Below are 7,992 nucleotides of genomic sequence, written 5' to 3' on the forward strand. Positions count from 1 at the left end.
CCCCGGCCCCTTTGCCGCTTCTCGATTTGTGACTTGCCGCTCGCAATTTCTCTCGGTACGATACCTGACCCTGACCTCCGCGGTAACAACCGAGAAAGCACCCGAGGCACATTTGTTCCTTCCGAAAAAGGATTCTCTCTCGTTTTGCGTGTCGGAATCATTCCTACCTTGACGGTTTTTGTTCGGCGTAGTTCCGACGAATTTTAGTTTTCGAAGGGGAGAACGAAAGGGAGGGAGACTTGCACTTTTGAGTTTCGGCGTTTCGAAACTTTGTTTACGTTTCTTTGAGATTCCGAAGGCCGTTACCTGAATTTTTTTTAAACCCCGGGGTTTATTGTGGTGCAAATTTCTAGCAGACGTTCGAGCATCTGGACACCGTGTTGCGGCCCTCTTCTCCTATCGTCTTTCCCTCTTTCCCTCTTTCTGTCATCCTCCCCTTAACATCGTCGTCTTGCTTACGCGCGATTTCATACAGCGACATTTTCTCTTCGTGTGAAAAGCTTTAGTTAGAACTGTCAGATGTTTAAAAGGTTTTATGGAGAACATCCGGCAATATTAAAAATGTTTTAAAACATACGATAATTAAAATCCATGAGCATTATTACATGGGAAAAGAAAAGATATATCACAATATTAATTAAACAGCAATTTAATTAAAAGATAATCGTGATGTTAGTTCAATGTTCATTTATTTTAATGAAATAAATATTATATAGCATTTTTATTAAAACATTTAAGATGCATTTATTTTATTAAAACTATCGTTAAAAATTAACAAGGATTATTTTTAATTAAACTGCTGTCGACTGAAGCTGTTGATATAACTTTTCTTTTACGTAGGAATATAAAAATATTTTGAAAACTTTTTTACTGACTTTCTCGTGAATCCATTAAAATAACTCGCGTTTAAAACATCATTATTTTACCGCTCTTCGTCATGCTTCTTAAAGCGCATACTGTACTTTCGATAAATTAAATTGTCACGGAAACATCGACTGCATTTAGCAGCGGAAAAAGCAATTTTGCAACTGCTGTAAAATTCAATTTCAATCATTAAATCAAAGATTAAAGAAGAATCTTATAGTCATATAAGCATAAAGCTGTTTTTTTTCTGCTGTAATCTTTGGTATTTATAGTTTAGAAATCAGAATAAATACAGATACGTATCATTTTATTGCTAGGAAAGCTGCTAACTCAGTTTACTCTTTTCTAAGTAACGATTATCTTCAACGAAAAATGCTTGATAATAATCTTAAATATACTTATTACGAGTTTTAGAAAAACTCATTATTATGTATTTAAGAATTAATTTTCTTTTTAAGAATATTATAAAATCGATCGAAGAAGCGACTTTCTATGTACAATTAAGCAAATCGATTTGTTTTAACTTGATAATCTTGATCGACGTATTAAACTTTAGAGAAGATTAGAATATATTTTCGATAAATTCGATGTAAACTTGTGATAGATTTGCTGGAATTTTTAGAATACTGGATACAGGTGAACTATTACAGTATTATATTTTTCTGTACGTTTTGAAAAAAAAAAAACAAAAACAAAACAGCTCTGTCAAAATCACAACTCTATCGTTTATTTCCAATATCACAGGTGCATCGTTACAATTGAGAATGGAAGCTGGAATTTCGAATCGAAGTGTGATTTTTTTTTTCTTTTTTCAATCTCGAGCTGAAAAATTACATGTAACATTGTTTACCCCGAACGAAATGCTAATGTCGCTTTGAAGGCTCAGTTCGTTAAAAAGTGGACTAACCGAGTCCGCATATACACGAGCCGAACGAGAGAGAGCGCGTGTCGGCGATGCGGATGCAGCCGTGCGTTTTCTCGTGCCGCGGTGGTTTTCTGCGGTCGGTGCTTTCGTTTCGACTGGTCGCGGTGCTTTTTTCTTCGGCCCGCTTCCCGCCGCGCCGCGCCGCGCCGCACTGTCGATGCCCTCCTACTCGTGCTTCGTATATACCGGGTGTCCCTTTAGCGTCACGATCGCCGAAGTTGAAAGAGAATTTTTTCGGCTCGGAACAGGACTAAATGTATATGCGTGTATCCGAATACATAACCGGGATGCGTGTTGTGTTGGCGTAACCTTAAAGAGCCAGCGTAACGAAGAGTCGGATATTTAACGTGCCATTGACATTTTGAGATCCGACCATTTGGGGAAGGGGGGGGAGGGCTTTGATCTATGCCGACTCTAGCGGACTCTCACCCCTGCGCGCTTCTACATCGTATAAATCTTTAAAGCGTGCACCAACCCCATACATCGTTGTTGTCCTCTAACGGACAGTGCCATGCACTCGTATTTCCGGAAGCAAGAAACACATACGCGTTGACATTTACGCGAAGAAAGCGCGGCGCGGCTACGCGACAAAAGCGACGTTGACGTTGACGTCGACGTCGTGCTGCGCCGAAGGCACAAGGCAAGGATAATGATATTACGGCTTAAAGAGACGGCTTAACCTAACCGTTAGTTTATTGGCGTGAAGGAGTCGCGGAGCGTGTCTACATCAAAGCGGCCGCTTCTGAGCTCCACTTTGCCCCCACTCGTCGTCGTCGTCGTCGTCGTCGTCGTCGTCGTCGTCGTCGTCGGCGGCGGCGGCGGCGGCGTCGTCATCGTCATCGTCATCGTCGTCATCGTCGTCTCCTCCGGCTATCCACTACCACCACTAAAGCTTCTCACTCCGCTTCACCGAACCACGGTATGTAAGCGGCACCCTCGACGAAGCACGCTGCCCGCGTAGCTGTATCTATCTATTAACACCTATTAACATCCGAAACGGGACACGCAACTGGCGCAGCCAGCGATCGGTCCAGCGAAGACGCGATTTTCGCGGTGACGCAGTAATTGGTCAAAAGATCATACGAATGATTTTCATTTTCACGAATTTCGAGCGAAAATTGGTCGCAATAATTTATGAAATAAGTTTACATTTCAGGGGAATCCCAAAGCAAAATGATCCGGTAGCCGAAACTCGTAATTTATTTGTATTTAAACTGAGTGTTCATTATTTTTCATTTTTTATTATATATTTTCTCTAACCTTACTTTCCTCTATTTGTAATTTATTCTTTCAATTGTGTGACTTTTTAATTTATTGTTATACATTTTCTCGAATTTTACTTTCCTCTATTTGTAATTTATTCTTTCAATTGTGTGACTTTTTTTATTTATTGTTATTTATTTTCTATAGAGCGAAGAATTTTAGAGTCCAATTAGAATCGCATATAATTTGATATATTATATTTATTACAATCTTTGTTAATTTACGAGATAAAAAGGACTGGTCACTTATGCACGGGGACACCCCGTACATTTGGGGGCGCCGATAAGAGGGAAAGCGAAAATGTTGAGTGCAAAAAGTGCAAGCACCGCGAAGCTACAGACTGTAATGTTTTTTTTTTTTTTTTTTTTTTTTGCAAGAATTACTCAATGTATTCCGTCCGTCAAATAAAATTACCGATAGACGTGAAAGTAATATAAAATCAATCAACGGAATTTGTGTGAGGAACAGCCGCCGAGGATCAGGGTTCAAAATCGAAAGACCTCTGAGAATTCTTGGCGCGCGAGGTATTCGGCTTTGTGAAACGCCGCGACGATTACTATTTAGCCGACCCGTTCTCCTCCGGGGCTTTGCTTGCCTCCTGTCCTTTTATTTACTCTCGCGGTGGAATAGCCGGCTGGTAATAGATAACACGGGGAAATCTGCCGTGGTGGATCACGCGACCGGAAGAGACACGTGGCCACCCTCTGTGAAGGCGCCGGGGCGGGCGAAGGGAGGAGGGAGAGGAACAGCACGCACGACGGTGCACGGTTTGGGGAATCCCCTGGAGCACAACACCGCTGAAGCGTCGTCAAAGTAGCTGGCTAGGGTCTCTCTCATCCTCCTCCATCGGTCGTGCCGTTTGATACCACGTGCTCTGCTCGCCGAGATAAAAAGCGACCGACATCGGCAAAGCCGACGGGGCGGGTGGGAGGGAGGAGGAGGAGGAGGAGAATTCCTCCCCATTTCGATATCAAAGACTCTCCAGCGAGAACCGTTAAAACGATGCTCTTTGACATTACAAAGCTTTCGGTATCCCCTCTTAACCTTTCTCTTTGCCCGCGCGGTGTCGCCCACGCTCTTTCTCTCCACTTTTCTCGAGTCCGTTTCTTGTTTACCGCAAACGCGCCCGGCCGCCAAAGAAAGTGACTTACGTCGTATATACACTCGGTGCCGTCAATGTCGTGTTGTCGCCGCCGACTATAGGCAATATTTTCTCACTGAAATCGCACCGTGGCGTGGGTAAAAGGAGAATCTTTTTAAAGTGTCGCGGCTCTTCGACCTCATGAGATACCGCCTTTCCTTTAATTCACTCTCACGCACGAGCGCGTGTACGTGTACAACGTTCCTTTTTAGCTTTTAAGTGACAGAGACGTCGCGCCTCGATTGAAGATTTTGAAAGAAATCTGTTCTACAAATTTCTACTGTATATTTTCCAGAGAGAAATTATTTTATTATCTTAATCTTTTTGCTCGGGCACGGAAAAGATATTAAATTTTAATGAATATTTATTCGAATAGTTACAAGTTGAATGTTTATTAAATGCAAACATTTTTATTCTCGACACGAAAAACCCTTAATTAAACTATTCATTTTTTTATCGAGTAATTATTTATTCGCTATGAGTGTTTACTATTATAAAAATGTGTATTATAAATTTAACAAATTTTTTCCAGTGGGAGGTATCGAAATTTAAACGGTAAGAATTTTTCTACCTTTCTGCAAATAACGTCACGAAAACCCCCACCTTTCGTACAATAATCGAACAATAATAATAAAGAACAGTTTTGCACAGATTGGATTCTTGTTTTCACTTTTACATTTTTTAATGGCTCGTGAAAAATGTGTGTGTGTAAAATAAAAAATTATTTAAATATAGCTCTCTCTCTCTCGTTACTAATTTTTGCGTTGAAATTTCTTCTCTAGGTCCATTTAAGAATATAACATATTTTTACAAATATATGCCAAACTTATTATATTTAAACATAAATAAACTACATGTATACGTGTGAAAGTGATATAATACATTTTTAACGTGAAAAAAATTACGTATTCACAGAAGGAAATGGATCATCGCGGTATGCGTGATGATTATCGCATTGCTTCTAACGTAAACCGGAAGTATCGGCTGCTCTATGCGAGCGGAAATATCGAATGCTCTCTCTGACGTGATGTCATCTGTTTCGTTTGCAATAATTGCCACTGTATCGCCGGCCAAGTTATCTCTGTTGTTCTCCGCTGTTTGTCCGTTTCTCTTCGGTTCCACCACCCCCCCCCCCCCTCGCCTCTAGGGTTTCTCGTGCCACTTCAGCTTCCTCGGTGTGTGTCGCTTCATCGCCGTCTGCCGTTCCGACCGCTTTGATTCGCGTATCTATCGCAAAGCTAACCGCCGAGCGACGCTAATCGCCCGGTGAATTCGAAGTGTGCTCTCTCATTCGAGTGCTCTCGCTTTCGGACGAACGGGCGCTGTGCTCCTTCTTTCGAAAGTGCCGCGCCGACGAGGGGACACGCCGATAAAGGGCACAATGAGACACAGGGTGTCCCGTAGCTTTGAAAGGATACCTCGACCTCGGCCTATCCGACTAATTCGTTTCGACCAGAAATACGCGGTTCTTTTGTTAAGTTTTTGCAATCCTACCGATTTTAGAGGGGGGGGGGGGGGAAACGGATTATCACCTGTCTGTGTCTGGAAAGTCTTCGTGTTCTCCGAAGTGGAAAAACGTTTCTTAGAAATCGTTTCACTTTCATGCCCACTCCAGGAGTCTTGATGAAATTATTCCAAATAATTCTAATGCAATTATTCACAGTTTGGACATTTGGAAGTGGCAGGAGATGACGTATCGCTTGAGGAGCTCAACTTCGTCTCAAGCGTTGCCAATAATTGAATACGTCGCTGAACGTGTACTGGAGTCTAATGCTGTTAATAGCGAATATTATTTATCTTTACCTTGTAGTAGCTGTATCGTCTTCGGTATATGCTTCTGCTAATTTACGTACTTGTACAGGATGTTTCTGAAATAACGCCCACTAATCATACATTGCTATTCCTAATAAAAAAACTGAATCGAGAGATTCTCTATCATTTTGCAATTTTCGCAATTTTTTTTTATCACCCAATGAGAAAAATGTCTAAAATCGACGTGTAAACTTGAAGGTATCTTTAAGAATTCTTTAAGAAACATCATCAAAATACTTCACAAAGAACACTGAAAGATACCTTAAAATTGTCTTATACATCGATTTTGTCTGTTTATTCGGTAATGTTTAGAAATGAATATCTCATTAATATTTTGGGAAAATTGCAAAATGATAGAAGACTTTTCGACTCGGTTTTTTATTAGGAATAGCACTGTATGATTAATGGGCGTTATTTCAGAAACACTCTGTATATATCGTAAATTAAGTAAGTGCGTAAATTAGCAGATCGGCAATTTTATTAATTTAATTAAAAAATCATCAAGAATAAAAGCCTATAAAGTAAAAAAGTTCTAAGACGGAAGCACAAATTCTTGTAAATAATGCATAAAGCATAAGTTCGGATCTACAATAGACGTTTTATATAATAGTCAAATACGAGAAAAATAATTGACCATGATTCGTCCATTTCTTATTGAAGCTTGAGACTTAAAACCTATTATAGATCCGGCGTAAAGTATAACAAAACAATCAATCAGTATTTTATTTTATAGAGACGAAGAAATTTGATCGATTCATTTTTTAAGCAAAACTTTGTCATAAAACCGTAAACATATCGATCAATTATGATCGAGCATCCTAAAACATAAGCTTTCATGTATCGTATGACAAAGTTTTTCACGTCTCTTGATTGGTTGCAGGACAAAAAATCCAAGAACATCTGTTCTGCACTGAATCAAAACTACGTAAATACAATAAAATATTCATTGAAATTATGAAAAAAATAATGAAAATTGGTCCAATGAATTGTCATAATGATTTAGGTTATAAAACTATTACTAGAATTCATTGCAGCAATGAATATATAGTTATATAAATGAATCCAGTTATTGTATCAATGAATTAACTACATTAAGTTGGACATTAAATCGGACATTGATTAACAATCATTTTATTTGATCAAAAATTACTAAAATTTTGTGTAGTCAATTAATAGATTTGAAAATTTGTCATAGGATACATGTTAGATTTACAATTACATTGCTTTTGATTGCGATTGGTTGATTTTCTTACGACTAAATTTTTTTTTACATTTGATGGCCTTTGAAGATAAACAGTTATATTTTATTTTACGTCGGTTCGATTGCATTGCAATATGATAGATATACGCGTTCGCATAGCATAAGCGGGTTCTCGACGATGAAAACGTAAAATGCGGCACGTAAATTTTTCAGTCACGATACCGGAAACGACGGTCGACGGAGACTATTGCCTCCTTATTCGGCTGGCTGAATCTTTTAACGTCGGTAAGAGGCAAATCTCGTCCCGCTTAATCCCGTGTAAAAGTTTCGGTGTAGGATTTTACCGGTGATCTTTCCTCGGTCTCTCTCTCTCTCTCTCTCTCTCTCTCGAACAAGTCGTCGGTCGAAATCGATCGATACGGCACAAAACTCGGAAAGAGCTATGCATTTTTCATCCGACGTAAAAGAAAAAGCTCGTCGTAAAATCCAGCGAGAGATCTCCGGCGTAATCCGCAGTGCCGTTCTACATTTCCCTGTCTCGGCGCAGTAAGATATCTTAAACTACAGTTTTCTAACGATTTCTTACCGTTCCTCTTTTTAATCCCACTGTGCAACGTAAACGTTTATGCTTTTCAGAGTTTAACCGTGGGATTGTTAGAAAAAGGACTTGTAAGAATCGCTTGCATCACGACTTGATACAACTTTCGATCCAAGTTCAGAGCACGAATTTATCCCGCGTCTCTCTCCTCTCTCTCTCTCTCTCTCTCTCTCTCTCTCTCTCTCTCT

At 39.8% G+C, this 7,992-nt stretch overlaps 1 protein-coding gene across 3 annotated transcripts in view; it reads left to right on the forward strand.

Moving 5' to 3' along the window:
• The window catches only part of LOC108749019 (axin), a 30,150-nt gene that overhangs the window by 786 nt on the left and 21,372 nt on the right, over nucleotides 1–7,992 (forward strand). The gene's annotated exons all lie outside the window — the stretch shown is intronic.

This window comes from Trachymyrmex septentrionalis, unplaced genomic scaffold (assembly GCF_001594115.1).
Source record: "Trachymyrmex septentrionalis isolate Tsep2-gDNA-1 unplaced genomic scaffold, Tsep1.0 scaffold25, whole genome shotgun sequence".
NCBI lineage: Eukaryota > Metazoa > Arthropoda > Insecta > Hymenoptera > Formicidae > Trachymyrmex > Trachymyrmex septentrionalis.